Consider the following 17,389-nt stretch of genomic DNA (forward strand, 5'->3'; position numbering starts at 1 on the left):
TGGAGAAGACTCTTGAGAGTCCCTTGGACTGCAAGGAAATCAAACCAGCCAATACTAAAGGAAATCATTCCTGAATATTCATTGGAAGGACTGATGCTGAAGAGGAAGCTATAATACTTTGGCCACCCGATGTGAAGAATTCATTTATTGGAAAAGACCCTAATGCCGGGAAATGTTGAAGGCAGGATGAGAAGGGGCTGACAGAGGATGAGATGGTTGGATGACATCACCAACTGGATGGACACAAGTTTGAGTAATCTCTGGAAGTTGGTGAAAGGCAAGGAAGCCTAGCATGCTGCAGTCCATGGGGGTCTCAAAGATTTGGGCATGACTGAGCAACTGAACTGAACTGAACTAAACATGCTAACGGGGATGCACACATTTTCCTCTCATGGGATCCTAGTTCACTGATTTGCACATCAGTGATCTAGACTTATAAAACAAAGGGATGTTCTATTACAATGGTAAAACAGAAAGAGACTCATGGAGAAGACATCATTAGAAAAGAATACATAACAACTTAATATTTCATTGCAAATATTAAGCTGTTGGGAGAAAGTGCAGATCTGTTAGTGCTGATAGTAATAGGCTCCATGAAAAACAGAATCTTGTGTGTGTGTGTGTGTGTGTGTGTGTATGTGTGTTTTAATGGATGAAGCATTTATGGGACTTCCCTCTTCCCTGGCGGTCCAGTAGTTAAGACTTCACTTCCAATGCAGGAGTATGGATTTGACACCTATTCAGGGAGCCAAGATCCCACATGCCTCACAGTTGAAAAACCAAAATATAAAAGAGAAGAAATATTGTAACAAGTTCAATAAAAGCTTTAAAAAATGATCCACATTTTAAAAAAATCTAAAAAATAAAGGAATTTGCATGAGTAAAGAGAGAAATGGTAAAGTTTCTAGGAGCACCTGTTATTAAACCACAGTTTCATTGTGATAAAATTTTCTGTCTGTAGTAGTAGCTAAACAAATATATATAGATATAGATTTTTTTTTCCCTCTCAAAAGCAAACGGCAACCAAAATCCTAAAAAAAACTTCATATCTTTCTCACCACTTTTATCCTGGGACCTCAATCTAGATTTGAAGGGATGGTAATGACTGCTGAGAGGAAAATTCTACTGCCAAACTCGTCAGGCTTGCTCTTGTCAACTGAATTATTAGCTTAGAGAAAGTCACAGTATTTTTTTCTTCATTAATTTATAGAAGGCAATATTCTACAGGCCTGCCAACCATGACTATTTTTTTCCTGGGTTGACCTAATAATGTCAACGCTTAACTATTCTTTTAACTAGATTTACAAAGCATCAGGCACTTAGAAGAAGCACATTTTTGCAAAATAATATGTGATAAGCTATGAGGTCATGGTGCAAAAGACTCATGAAAGTATCAAGGTAGCTTCCACTTCTAAATCCTAATCTAGGTGTTTCCCTGAAAAATAATTCTTATATGAAGGTGCTCAGTTACTCGATCATGTCTGACCTTTGGTGACCTCATGGGTTGTAGCTTGCCAGGCTCATCTGTTCATGTAATTTTCCAGGCAAGATTACTGGAGTGGGTTGCCATTTCCTCCTCCAGGGGATCTTCCTGACCCAGAGATTGAACCTGCATCTCCTGCACTGCAGGCAGATTCTTCACTGCTGAGTATATGAAAAGGATCCTAGTTAAAATTACACCCAGGTAATGCTGAAGTTTTCCCTAGTCTGGGTCTACAGGATCCGTAACTGTTTATCATCCTTGGCTCCTGCCATAGAAGAAAGCACTGGTATCTTCTATTAAAGTTCATTGTTCTCCATAAACTTTGATTGAATGCAAATTGCCATAACGCCTTCTGCATTCTCTCCTCGTTCCTTCTGTGCTTCCCAGCTCCACACTCTCACAATGCGGTAAGTGGTAAGTAACGGGGAGATTCACGCACTCTCTCCATCTTATGGTTTTCACCTTCATTCTCAGTAGTAACATGACTTCCCAGGAGTAAACTCTGCCACTCTGATTGCATGCTACCTGCAATGTTTCCTACAGAACCCAGTCTTCAAACCAGGCTGTGGTTGGTTGAACCCTATGCCACCTTAGAAAGTCCCACCAGTGAGAGTTTGCAAATGTGAAGCATCTCGGTTTACAATCAGAAGGATGAAAGGAAAATAGCAGCTCAGCTTCTTACTCCCTTGATTATAGTTTCATGGGGACCAGGAAGACCTACTGATGACAGCTTTGCTGTAAGGCATTTATTATCAGAGATCTATATATATTTAATGTATTTAACATTGCATGCTATGAAACAATTTAAAAAACTCAAATATATGTATGTATGTGTGTGTTAGCTTCTCAGTCATATCCAACTCTTTGTGACCCCATGGACTTTAGCCTGCCAGGCTCCTCTGTCCATGGAATTCTCCAGGCAAGAATACTGGAGTAGGTAGTCATTCCTTTATCCAGGGGATCTTCCTAACCTAAGGATCAAACCCAGGTCTCCTGCATTGCAGGCAGATTCTTTACTGTCAGAGCCGCCAGGGAAGCATGATATGTATGTGTATATAAATATATATATATATATATGTATATGCACATATATATATGTGTATGTATATTTGTGTGTATATATACTTGTATGTATATTTAAAAGAAAGAGAAAATTAAATTTCATATATATGTATATATATAAAGGCAAAATCCATGCATTTGAGGTGTATAATTCAATAATTTTATTGTATTCACAGTGGTATGCAATTTATCACCAGAATCAATATTAGACAATTTTCATCACCCCCCACAAAGACACCTCATATCTGTCTCCACTTAGCCACTCCATCCCTCTTGCCCTAGGAAGACACTAATAGACTGTCTTATCAGTCTTGATTTGCCCAATCTGAACATTGTATATAGATGGACTCATAGAATATGCAGTCTTTTGTGACTGACTTCTTTAATGTAGCGTATGTATACCATACATAATTTAAAGCAAGACTTTCCAACAGATATTTGGACTAATGTTCACTGTAGCATTATTCACAATAACCTAAAAGGTAGAAGCAGCCTAAGTGTCAATTGACAGATAAACAGATAAACAAAATGTAATATATATATTCACTGGGAGATGACAGCTGGTAAATGTGAATAAGCAAATTAAAAAGGAAGAGAACTCCGACAACATGGATGGGGTGAGAGGACACCATGCTAAACTGAAATAAGCCAGTCATGAAAAGACAAATCCTTTATGATTGTATTCATAGAAGTTTCCCTAGAGGAGTCAAATTAAGATAGATAAAAAATAGAATGGTGGTTGTCAGGGGTTGGAGATAAGGAAAAATGAAGAGCTATGTTGTAATGGGCATAGAGTTTTAGATTTGCAAGAGGAAAACAGTTCTGAAAATTTGTTGCACAACTTAGTGAATGAAATTAAGGATATGACACTTTGACATAAGGAATATTTTGAGACTAAGGAAGCTGAAAATCAACAGATACGGAGGAGTTCTGTTTTCTCTTTGTTTGCTTGAAGTAGGGCTAGTTTCCCTTTGTGAATGAGGCATAAATTTCCTTATTGAAGGAAATTCTTTCCTATACCAGAGTCAGGTATAGAGACAGAGTCAGCACCAAGATGAGTCTGCATAAATAAACCTTTCTAAAAAAACTCATATCTTTCATTAATTATCCGATAGATTTTCTAATAACTGGCCCATGATTTAACCCTCCTCAAAGTCCAAGCCCTGTTTCCTTTGTTAAAATGGTAAATAAGTCCCCAAATATAACTACTCTAAGCTTCACCTGTTTTGCATAATGTCTGTGCATGTAAAATATTAATACAAATTGTATGCCTTTTCTCCTGTTAATCTTTATTTTAGTTTAAACTGCTAGTCCCTAGACTCCAAATGTAAGAGAGTAGAAGAAAAGATTTTCCCTTCTACTAATACTTAGAAGTGGAATTGCTGAATCCTATGAGTATGTGTGTTAGTCACTCAGTCATGCGTGACTCTTTGTGACCCCATGGACTGTAGCCCGCCAGGCTCCTCTGTCCTTGGAGTTGTCCAGGCAAGAGTACTGGAGTGGGTTGCCATTCCCTTCTCCAGGGGATCGTTCCAACCCAGGGATCAAACCCGGGTCTCCCACAATACAGGCCGATTCTTTACTGTCTAAGCCACCAGGGAATCAGCTACCAGGCAATCCTATAGTAGTTTTAATTTTTTTCAGAATTAGTTCTACTGTTTTCTATAGTAGCTGCACCATTTTATATTCCCACCAATAATGCCTAAGTGTTCCAATTTCTCTACATTCTCACAAACACTTGTTATTTTACTTATTTACTTATTTTTCTGATATCCATCCTAATGAGTATGATATAACATCTTGCTGTGATTTGCCTTTTATCTTTATTTTAAACACATTTTATATGCTTATCCATCAATTGTATATTTTTAATGAAGAAATATCTATTCCTTTGTCTCTTTGTTTTTCAATTTGACTTTTTGTTGAGTTTTGAGAGTTGTTTATATATTCAGGCTATTAATCCTTCATCTGATGTATGATTTACAAACATTTTCTCCCATTCTGTCAGTCGTCTTTTCACTCTGTTTATTTTTGTGTGTGTGTGTGCAAAAGACAAATTATCTCTTTGACTGTCCTAATAATTTGGATGAACAGTTTCATATCATGATGATTATTGTACACCAATATCCACCAAAGAATTTGAGCATTTCCCCTTAACTTTAGCACTCATGCCAGACTCAGACAGTAAAGAATCTGCCTGCAATGCGGGAGACCTGGGTTCGATCCTTGGGTTGGAAAGATCCCCTCAAGAAGGGAATGTCTACCCAATCTAGTATTCTTGTCAGAGAATTCTGCGGACAGAGGAGCCCCGTGGGATACAGTCCATGAGGTTGCAGAGAGTCGGATGCAGAAATGAGCCATTATCACCTCCCCCACATCCTAGCCAGCAGAGTTTATACTGTGGGAGGGAAATCCTGCTGATTGAATCTTACTTCAGGATTCTTCTTCGGTATCACTTAAGGAAGACATGTCAGAGGAAACTAGAGGCTGACACCCTTATTAGTTTATTAGCAGTTACTCTGTAGTGATTCTGCTTTCAGAGTCTCCTTTGTCAGTTTCGGTTTAACTGCAACTTTCCTGTGATTTCTGTTTCGGACTTTATACACTGCTTTTAAAATGTATTTATTTAGCTCTGTCAGGTTTTAGTCACTCACGGGCTTTCTGCATGGCTCCCTAAGGTGGCATGAGGGTGAGCTGGTTCCTTATATGGCGCCAAGGTAGGGGTGTGTTCAGAGGTTAGGCCAGAGGGCTGGCTAGGGTGTCAAGGAGAGAACTTTGTCCATGTGCATGCGATCTTAGTTCCCTCACCAAGGATTAAACCTGCATCCCCTGCATTAGAAGGCAGATTCTTCACCACTGACCCACCAGGGAAGTCCCAGATTATACACTGTTTATGTGTCCTGACTCTGCAAAAGATTATACTGGACACTATATGTGGAAGTCGTCTCACAGCTCTCTGATACACTAATATCTACTCTTTTGCCCTTAATCTAAGATGTGTGGATATACCGCAATATCTCTGGTTTGAATTATCTACCTAGAGGAAAGTGAACACATGAAATAGGTCAAAACAACACTTAAACTCTGATACTAGGGGATGGGTGACTTATCTTGTCAGAGGGTTAAGAATTATAAGAGGAATAATAAGTCTGGGTATGCCTAGGTATGCTTAGCTTAGAAAAAAGCAACAGATAAAAGAGAATCACCCATACTTGGAACTTGGCTTTACTCTCTGGCCATTGCGTGGTCATACAAACTCATACAGTGTTTGTCTGGTTTATTCCGTTTAACATAATTCAGCTTGCTACGAGGCGGAAGGGGGGGAAAATGGGGAGATGTTGTTCAAAGTGAAACTGCTCAGGACCCCCTGGGGCCCTTCCAGACACAAAAACGCTTCTGTGCCCCCTGTCTCCTGTTTGTAGAAGAGCTCAGTCTCCCCAGGCCTTCCCTGAATCACAGAAGAGCAGCCTGAAGCAGTTCATGACGAGGGTAATAGAGCCACACAGTCTTTAGTTTCTCCCTGAAGGACGTAGATGGCAGAATCCAGGCATCAACCACCTGAGGGAAAAGCTACGACCTGATGACCAGGATGCAGCCGGGACATAAGTTGCTCCATCTTGAGGCGATAGCTTGTGTAATTCCAAGAACTGGCCTCAAGGAAATGGGAATAAATTAAGTCTGGGGTTGAAGGTTAGCTATGCTTAACACAATCAAGATGACACCAATCAGACCACCACATGACCAGTTTCAAGATGCTTGTTGGAACTGACTATGCTGTTCTGCAAGTAGTCCCCCACTGCACATCATCGAAACTTTCCTTTAACAGTTCTTGCCACCTGGTCAGCAGCTGCAAAATAGTGTATTGGATTCTGGTCTGCAGTATCCCCGGGGTGTTGGCTTCCTGAATAAAGCATCTTTCATCTTCCACTAGCCCTTATCTCTTGAACATTGACTTTTGAGCAAAGAGCAACTGAACCTGAGTTTGGTTCTGGCTGCCTCGGCTACAAATTGGTAAAGACTTTCGGTTATAAGAGATCATTTCTGAGGATGTGATGGACGGCATGGTAAAAATAGTATTGTGTATTATACACTGAAATTTTGTTAAGAGTATAGATCTCACCATCTGCACACACACACAAACACACACACATGTGGTAATCATATGAAGTAATGGATGTGTTGATTGTGGTAAACATTTCACAAGGTATACATGTATCAAATCATTCCACTGTATACATTAAATACATATAATTTTATTTGTCAGTTAAACTTCATAAAGTAGAGGGGAAAGTCAATAATCATCATCTTTGGGAAGCTTTCAACACTTCCTCTTTTACCTTTATTTCCACCAAAAGGTCTAGGCAGTTTCATACCTCTTTATTCCTACAGAACCTAGAATATGCCTCTACTCTAGTTCATACCACATTATTTTGGATTTATTTTCTCTATTTACTACTCATGTGTTACTGCTGGAACATGGAAGGAATTTTGTCTTCTGATCATGTGTTCCTTATCCTACCACAGTGCTCGTCAAGTAAGTATGTGTAGAATAGTAATTGATCAAAAGATTGAATTATTGAATCATTCTTAAAAGAATATACATATACTTTTTGCACTATTTTCACTTCAGAAAACATTTTTACAGACATTACTCCATATATTATTAGAAGATTGGTAAAATGAGACAGTACTGAACTTGTACACATTAGGTTTGAATTTTCAGTCTCCCTGTCTATGAAGCCTTGAACATACCTTTATAGGTATGCTTATAGGTTTATACCTCTCTGTTTCAGGGATATATTTTAAGACTATTCACATTCAGATTTATGTTAGAAGAAAATGGTACAATTCAAATTAACTCCTCACTTGAGTCATATTTAGAATATATGCAATATTTTGGAATTCTGTTTCTCACTCTGACTGTATTACATGATTCCAAATCTCATTCCTCAAAAATAATCTAATGCTGGTATTACCAAGGCTAGAATATTTTTTGGAGTTTGTATAAACTATTTTGAAACACTTACCACTATAAATAAGGCATGCAAAATTTTTATTGAATATAATTAAGATCAAATTCAGGTTAAAGTGTTAGTTTGAATTTCCTGTTTTCCATTTAACAAAGATGAAAACTAAAGCCCAGGAAAGTTGTTTAACTTGCCAGTGTTTTTTTTTTTTTTTTCACAGCTAGTTATATGATTTCCAGTCTAAGGTCTTTCTTAATCAACTACAAAGTTGTATTTATGAACTATAATGTCCTACATAACACAAGTGAAAATTATAGCACTTTACTTTCCCTTTATGACTTCTCATTGTAACACCATTCTTCTGAGAAATGCTTAAGTGGAATTTCCAATAGCTGTTCCCAAAATTTCTCCTTTTCTTTTGCTTTCCTTCTTTTAGATTTCATTTTGTATGTATCGCCTCAACCTAATGTTAAGGAACAATAAGTCTGAAAAAAATCCTTTCACTTTTCTCTATATAACTCCAGTACAAAATTAAATAAAAAGTAGTTTAGAGAAAATACTCTGGGAGTTGCATACACGTTCTTCATGTATTGATGCCAATTTTCATTTCTCCCCTCTTCTGGGATCCAGGGTAATTTATTTTGAAAGAACTGTTCTATCTTGATTGCCACACTTTGCCTTTTTTTTTAAAACCTGAAATACTCTGAAGCCTTTTATTAACTGAGTTAAAATGAGTCCCCTTAGAGGCCTGTTTTGTAGCTTTATAAAAGTTTGCACTTTCCCCTGAAGTATCACAAATGTTATCAGTGGAAACTGTGAAAAGCATATAGTACTGTTATGTCCTGTAAAAATTATGTTCCCCAAACAATTTCCTTGCTGCTGGTGCTGTGATTGCTGAACATTGAAATTAGAAAGCAGCTTCCCAAATTGTAACATTTGTTGCTGCTTTTCCCTTTGCTGGGGAAACTCACTGCAAAGAACTAAACAGAACAAGAACTAGGGAAAAAGTTATAAACTATTGTGCATTTTTAGTTTCCAGTCTCTAATGACTAATCCATCCAAGTCACGTTGATTCCATCATGAATAATCATGATTTTTTCCCCATGGATTTACTATTGACTAGGTGTTCCTTCCTGATTTCCTAAAGTAAATCAACCTTGAACATTCATTGGAAGGACTGATGTTGGAGCTGAAACTCCAATAATTTGGCCACCTGATGGGAAGAGACAGCTCATTGGAAAAGACCCTGATGCTGGGAAAGATTGAAGGCTAGAAGAGAAGAGGGCAGCCGAGGAGGAGGTGGTTAGATAGCATCACCGACTCAATAGACATGAACTTGAGCAAACTCTGGGAGATGGTGGAGGAGAGGGAAGCTTGGGATGTTGCAGTCCATGGGGTCGCAAAGAGTAGGACATGACTTAGTGACTGAACAACAACAATTACAGGTGTTCCTTTGTGTCTAGGATTAATTATTGTTCATTTTATACTCAGTATCTAGTTTCTCTATGGCAGATAATAAGTGAAGTTAAATGATCATTTCACTGTCAGAAAATGATATGAGACAATCTTAGATATTATGCCTAAGTTAACTTAAAATCGTCTCACTTCTTAGTGTTTTGTTGTTGTTATTGGTGGTGCAAGTGGTAACAAAAGCCTATTTCAACACTCAGACAAAAAAAAGTATATACCATATGGGTACTTTTCTAGCAGTCCAGTGGTTAAGGCTTCACCTTCCCATGAAGCGGGTGAGGGTTTGATCCCTGGTCAGGGAGATAAGATCCCAGATACCTCACAGGCAAAAGGGACTTCAATAATGTCCCACATGAAAAAACAAGAAACCCTTATGGACATTGCACCACATTCAGGTTCAGAGAGATCTAGCTATTACTAGAAATCAGAACCAAAATAGCTATACTTTAGTGTCCTTTTCTGTGGGAGTGTGTAATCCATTTGTACTCCTCCCTTAATGTTTCTTCAATGTTCTGTCCCTATTAATTTGTGGTCTTTTTTCTCCAGAGACAAGGTAGAAGATGACCACCAACAGTTAACCTATGTCTCAACTTAAACTATGAAGACAAATGCAGTAGAATCTCTGAATTCCAATTCCTAATATTTGAGACAAACTATCTTCCAAAAATCAAATATTCCAATCAGCCTGTCCCTGTTACAACAAGGATGTAACAAGGCTGCCAAGTCTTATTCCAAAGTTGTGTAACACAATCCAAACTATGTACTCATGAAAATAACCCCATGAAATCATGAAAATGTTATGGATTTAAAGTAAAAATTAATGAAGAAAACTTTCATTGACACATTTTTAAAAGATATCACTTCAGGTGCTTCAGACTTTTGTTCAAGTTCTTCTTCTGAAATAGAACTGTTGACCTACTGGCTCCATGAGCTTCATGATATTTGAGCAGCTTGGGTTGAAAGTGATACTCTCCCTTGGAAGCTAGAATCATCTATGTTTTCTAGACCATATCTGTGACAAGTCCAGGAATGCACATACATCAATCTTGTTACTTTGCCCCATTAAACACTTTAAAAGCCTGTTGGTCTTTGGCTTTTAATCTCAAGTAATTATCACTTAGGAGTTCTGGGTACCTCAGGACATCGGCCTTAATTAGTCATTTAGAGGGCAGTTCCCTGCAGCTAATGGCAAATGAGAAGGGAACCGACTGAGCAATAGTAATATTTAAGGTTGTGTCTTTATTTTTACATCTCTGCCATGTAGTGAAATATCAAGTGATAGATATTTGTTCTTTGAAATATCCAGCTTTTAATCCACTCAAATTTAACAGTTAATCCAGTCAACACTGCTGTGCTGCCTTGTCATTCACTCAGTCTTGTCTGACTCTTCATGACCCCATGGAATGTTACATGGACTGTAGCTCGCCAGGCTTCTCTGTCCATGGAATTTTCCAGGCAGAAATACTAGACCAGGTTGTCATTTCCTACTCCAGGGAATCTTCCTGACCCAGGGATCAAACCTGCATCTCTTGCATCTCCTTCATTGGTAGTTGAATTATTCACCACTCCTCACTAATGTTTTAATATAACAGTCTAAAAATGAGTAAATATTGACTAATTTCATTTGTATCTGCACTAGTTGTTCTTAACAATATTCTCAAAAATAGTAAGTGGTCAATATGCTTGCTGACATGAAGATATCATTGGAGATAATATGGCCAACGATTGTATTAGGCATTAGACTAAGCAGAGGAATAAATAGCTCATTTACTTTATCTGCTAGTCTAGTCCAGGCTCTGCTGCAGTAATAATCATCCCCTACATCTTAACACCATAATATAACAAATAACAAATTTAACATAACCTTAACAAATTTTTATTTCTCGCTCTTTTGACAGTCATTCACTGGAGAACTATACTCAATGATTCTTCTCCAAAGAGTGATCTGCTGGTCCAGACACTTTGTACTATGATGAAATAATCTGAAACTCATGGTTTATAGGATAGTGATGGAAAGGGAAGAATATTTCAGCATAATTTTTGAGGCTTGGCATGGAAGGAACTTACAATTTACTCCTTCCTCCTGTTTAGAACTGAATTCAGTCATGTCTGTCCATCCAGGTGCTGGGAAAGTAGTCTTGTTACATACTCAATAAGAAAGAAAATTGGGATAAACTTGTCTCTGCCTCAGTGATCAACAAGATATTGAACAAGTGAATATAAAACAAGCAATATTACTGAGGAAGGGTATTGCTTGTTAACATTTAAACATGGGTCTCAGGTTGGCAGAGTTCAAAATTTAATTACCTCACATTTCAGGAAAGAGAAGCATATTAGAATGGTACTTCTCAGGTCCATGAGACCAAGACACTTGTCTGTCTTATCACAGGCACCCTGGTACTTAAAATACCAATCTTGTAACATAATGCTTAAAAAATATTTCCTAAATAGATGAAGATATGTAATAGAATCACATATCTCTTATTTGACATTATACTCTAGTTCTTAGATATATTTGACTTTCAATATTGGCTTTTTGGGGGCGAAGCAGGGTGGGATTTTATGAAGTCATTTTAATTTTTCTTATTTTTTTCATTGCGAAAATATAAGTGAATGATTAAGGTAATTATTTTTGCTCCTTGAATACTTACCTTACTAAGAAAGAAATAATTCACACACACACAGTCACACAAGTAATCTCAGCAAATTGAGTGCCTTATACACGCTCTACACTGTTCTAGTTGCAGTGGACAACACAGAGAATGTTTTGTTTTGTTTTTCCTCAAGGGGCTTATATTCTAATGTTAGAGCAGAAAATAAATTAGTAAATACGTTTTATATGATCACCCTGCAAAGTCTGGAGGAAACTCTACTCAAGATGTGGTTGAGATGTTGAGACTGATGCTGCTACACACACATAAAGAGGCTGTGCATATGGCTAAGTCACTTCAGTCATGTCTGACTCTTTGAGACCCTTTGGACCATAGTCTGCCAGGCTCTTCTGTCTAAAGGACTCTTCAGGCAAGAATACTGCAGTGGGTTACCATGCCCTACTCTAGGGGACCTTCCCGATCCAGATCCAGGGATTTAACCCACGTGTCTTACTTATGTCTCTTGCCCACGTCTCTAACATCTTCTGCATTGGCAGGTGGGTTCTTCACCACTAGTATCACCTGGGATGCCCAAAGAGGCTGTAAAAAGATGTATTACATGATTGGATTCTCTAAGGAGAGCAGAACAGGAGTCTCAAGCAGGTCTGTAATGTTTTGAGAGAACATAGAAAGGAGGTGGCCTGGACTTTTGTTGTGGTTAAGGGTCAGGACTGGCAAAGAGTTTTCATGTGTGGGCAGGAGCTTGCATAATTTGAATCTCCTGCTTGTGTTTAGAGGGATCACTCAAGCTTTCTTATCATTGCCCAGATGTGGGGCACAAGAGAAAAAGAGAAGCAGTGAGGTTTCAAAGTTGTCAGCAGTCAAACATCAAAAAATAGTGTCAAACTCCTCACTACATATGTATTATATTGTGAGTGTGCTGAGGAGGAAGATGTAGTAAGTCAGAGTAATCAAGGGTTTTGACCAACGTTGCCATTTAGATAGAGTGACCAAGGAAGTTCTCACTCATGCCCCATACTTGCCATTTTCTAGTTTCCTGGGCACAGCTCATCTCCAAGTTCTCAACATGATGCTATCAAGCATGAGTGAAGTGATATTTCAGGGACCAACTTAAATGCTGCTGTGGACCAGAAAGCAGTTGGGAATGATGGTTCTTGTTGAACTGTCTAATTCCATCTTCAGAATTGGTTAACTTTTTCAGGGCAGCAGATATATCAAGGAATCCAATTTTTGAGGATCCTCTAGAGTTTTCTAAAAGAAACAGTCATGATGGCCTTCTTAAAGTTAGCTCACAGTTGTATATGCTTAGGCACTGAAGTTATCTCCATCCCCAGAATAGTCACTTGTTCCAAGGTTAATTCCAATCTCCTTTGACTTATTTTTAAGAATTACACTTTTAAGTGTAAGTTTTAGTGTAATCACTACTTCCATGAATATCCCAAAAGAAGGATATATAGCAAAGCTCAGATACCAATCCTCAGGATGGGTTACATATGTAAACTGAAGACCAAGAGTTGTCCTAGATATCACGTGGTTTTCTAAATTAATTAGTAATAATGCAGCTAGCAAAATAACAAAAATAATAAAATCATAGAGTATGCTAAATGTCAACTGTATTTCCTATTATTGCTATAATAAATCACCACATATTCAGAGACTTTAAAACATAAATTTCATAATAGACTTCTGATGATCAGCTGTCCAAGGTGTTAGCAAGACTGCGCTCCCTTCTGCAAGGTTTAGGAGAGAATCTGTTTCCTCACTCATTCTAATTATTGTCAGAATTTACCTCTTTGTGGTTGTAGGAATGGAGTCTCCTATTCCTTGTTGGCTGCCAATTAAGGGACATTCCTGGTTTCTAGAAACTGCACACACAGTCCTTGGTTCATGAGCCTCCCTCCACTGTAAACCCATCAATGGAGAATTGAGTCCCTTTCTCACTGGGATCTCTCCCGTCTTTCCCTCCACTATCATGTCTCTCTCACCAAAACCAGGAAATGGTCTCTGACTTTAAGGATTTGTGTGCTTACATTGGGACCATCTGGAAAATCCAAGATAATCTCACCTTCTCAGGTCTATAACCTTAATTGTGTCTTCAAAGGACACTCTGCTATGTACCATACTCACAGATTTGTGGGATTAGAGTGTGACATTTTTATGGCACCATTGTTCTGCCTACCACGCCAACTATTATAAAATCCAACCCAAATGGTGCAGATACTTTAAAGTCTTAGTAGTGAAGTCACTCAGTCGTATCCGACTCTTTGCGACCCCACGGACTGTAGCCTACCAGGTTCCCCGTCCGTGAGATTTTCCAGGCAAGAGTACTGGAGTGGGTTGCCATTTCCTTATCTATGGTAATTCATCAGATGCTTTCTAATTTATTATTATTGCTATTGTTTGAAACATTGATAAGTAAATTTTGAAGGAAAAAATAGTAAGATTATTTTCAGTACCTACAATAGGAGAGAACTGAGGTGGACTCTGGGGAGGGTATATTTGATAGCACACCAGATTTCTGGATGAAAACTGAATAAATAAACATGACTAACAGAACAGGCAATATTTAGGTAAAATCATGGCTTCCCAGGTGACTCAGTAGCAAAGAATCCACCTGCCAATGCAGGAGATGTGGGTTCAATTCCTGAATTGGGAAGATCCCTAGAGAAGGAAATGGCAACCAACTCCAGTATTTTTACCTGAGAAATCCCACAGACAGAGAAGTCTGGCAGGCTATATATAGTTCATGGGGTTGCAAAAGAATCAAACCCAACTTCACGACTAAACAACAGCAGATAAAATCATACAAAGCAAGCAAATTTTTTTTTTTTTATGCAGAAATTTGGCTTAAAAGAAGAAATGAGTAAACTCTTTTAGATGTGATGTCTTTGAATTTAAATCAGTTATCCCATAGATGAGAGACAACAAAATCAGTAATCTGACTTACATTTGCATTACTATTTATTCTTCCAAATTTGCTCATATGTATTGTCAGTTTCTTCTTCTGACATCCCCAGAAAATGGAGATGCATGTCTGTAAGAACAATTGTCTTTTTACAACATGTGAAAGATAAGCTTATTTTAATTTAAAGTTGGTAGCTTATTATTTATCAACTTTACCTATAAGAGACCTGAAGCAAACAGGTATTAAATAACTGTTGTTAAGTTGACATGATTAGGAGCATGGATAGAATTTGAAACTTGTCAGCCCTGTCTGTTAATCAGTAAGCTGAATATCATTTCCAGACTTTCATTCTAGGGAGCAAAAGTTTTCAGCATCACCCTTCCTTTATTTATTTCACCCCTTTGAAGACACATGATAAGGGCTTTTCAGGTGCATTAGTGGTAAAGAACCCATCCACCAATTCAGGAGATGTAAAAGATGCGGGTTCAATCCCTGGATTGGGAAGATACCCTGGAGTAGGTGATGGAAACCCACTCCAGTAGTCTTGTCTGGAAAATGCCATGGACAGGGGAAGCTGGCAGGCTACAGTCCATGGGGTCTCAAAGAGTTGGACACTACTGAGTGTGCATGCACACACACACACACACACATACACATACACAGACACAAGATAAGGAAAAATGTATACATCACTCATCCAATGACCATCTACATCTCTCCAGGTTGCTGTTGTAAAAGTGAGATTCTATCTTATCACACAGGTTACATATCTTCCCTTTCCTCTAGCCGTTAACATCTTTATTGTAGATTTCTTTCCCAGAATAGAGGTGTGGAGTACCTGTAAGAACGATATACATGTTACTTTGTAAGCACTATGGGTCGACTGACAACAAATCCTTAAGGACCATATGGCAGTAAAATCCTTCAAAGTATACACAAACTGTAAAAACAGATTTAGGAGTGTATTCCTCCATCAATATGCCAGACTTGACATGAATAACTGCCATTAGCATTAAAAAGAATTTCCAGGTTACATCTCCCAGGAGAAAAGATCCAAACCTTGTCGTCTATCTTACAGACATACTAAATTACTTCTTATGGAGCATGCGGAATTGCCCAAATCAAACACCCAAATGGCGGCAGTAGAGTTTAGTGGTGACGGTACTTAAGGAGGGGCGGAAGCGGTTCATAATCATTTACCAAATTAATGGTCCCATAGAGCCAGAATCTATTTCTTCCCTATAAACTAGGATAGTGTCAATTATTCCCTCAGTTACATGCAAAGCAATAAGAGGACTTCTGAGTGTAAAGCTGAATCATTGCAGAGATATTTTAAAGCTTATCAGATGCCATAGTGGGAGACATCTTATTTTGTAGAATATACGGTTTTATTGTTCATGTCTTTCCCAAGTAAAGAATGTTCAACCTGGCATTTGTCCAGGTCTCTGCTATTTCTCTTGCAGTCTACTTGACATGAATAAGACCCTGTTAAAGTCAGGAAGGCTGCTGACACCTTGAGTACAGGCTAGGTTCCCTTGAAAATAAGGTGAGTTTCAAAATTCTTTCCATGAATGTGACATCTCCAATGAAAGGACAATTGCAAAAGGTATGAAAATTTTATTTAAAAAATTAATTAATTTGTAAAATTGACAATATAATTCATGCATGTTTGATGAAACTTAGAGAAAAATAATTATTTCTCTCTAAGATCACTATTCTTAAAAGACTATGCCCTTTACTCTCTGATTACATTTTTTTCTTATTTTTTTCTATTCACCATGATGTTGGTAGTTATATTTTTTCACCAGTAGCGTGAGTAGGGTCTGTCCCCCTTATCCCTTGCTTAGCTCAGCTGTCTGTAATTGATAGAGCTCCTACATCAATATATATTAAGAAAAATATTCACTGATTCAATATCCAGTAATCAGGAACTGGTTGCCTTTCCCTGTGGGTTTCCCTGGAGGCTCAGATGGTAAAGAATCTGCCAGCAATGTGGGAGAACTGGGTTCGATCCCTGGGTTGAGAAGATCCCCTGGAGGAAGTCATGGCAACCAATTGCACTGTTCTTGCATGGAGAATCCCCAGGGACAGAGGAGCCTGGAGGGCTACAATCCATGGGGTTGCAGAGTTGGATAGGACTGAGAAACTAAGTGAGAGGGTAACAGGCAGGAAGGCCAGGGGTCTCCAAATGGAGGAAAGAGGCTGTAAGTGCCAGACATTTTTATCTCTCTTAAGCGGCAGGAAGAAACAAACCAGGGATCTGTTTTTCCTTCTCTATACAAATTTAAAAGGAGGTTTCTCTTAACATTCTGTGTTGCCATGATACCTGGTCTCACCTAAAGCTAACTACTCTCAAACTTTGAGTTAACCAATACATTTCTTTTTCGTATGGAAATGTTGTCTTAAGCTATGTTAATGAACCCCAGACTCTATCTTCAAGTTGGTTCCGCCAAACGGCCTAACTCACTTACTCAGGTATTGTTCCCCTAATCTATGTAAACGGAACTATTTGTTGGTATTCTGCCCTTCTACAAGATTCAAGTCAATCTTTTATGGCCTGGGATGAATTATCTGGTGCCATTCTAAATTTTATGACATTCCTTTCATTTCATTAACAGACTATGAGTGACTATATAACATACAGCAAAAGACTAGGAGGGGGGTACTCTCTTGCCCCCTTCTGATGCCTATGTCAGAAGCTTTCTCTATACTTTAATAAAACTTTATTACACAAAAGCTCTGAGCGATCCAGCCTCGTCTCTGGCCCCGGATTGAATTCGTCTCCTCCGGAGGCCAAGAATCCTGCGTCTTATCGTTCAGCAACAACCTTTCATAAGCACATAGCAAAGCCCTTCCCTGCATCCTGTTAAGATCTTCAGCATTCATTCAT

Source organism: Cervus canadensis, chromosome 15 (assembly GCF_019320065.1).
Source record: "Cervus canadensis isolate Bull #8, Minnesota chromosome 15, ASM1932006v1, whole genome shotgun sequence".
Lineage (NCBI taxonomy): Eukaryota > Metazoa > Chordata > Mammalia > Artiodactyla > Cervidae > Cervus > Cervus canadensis.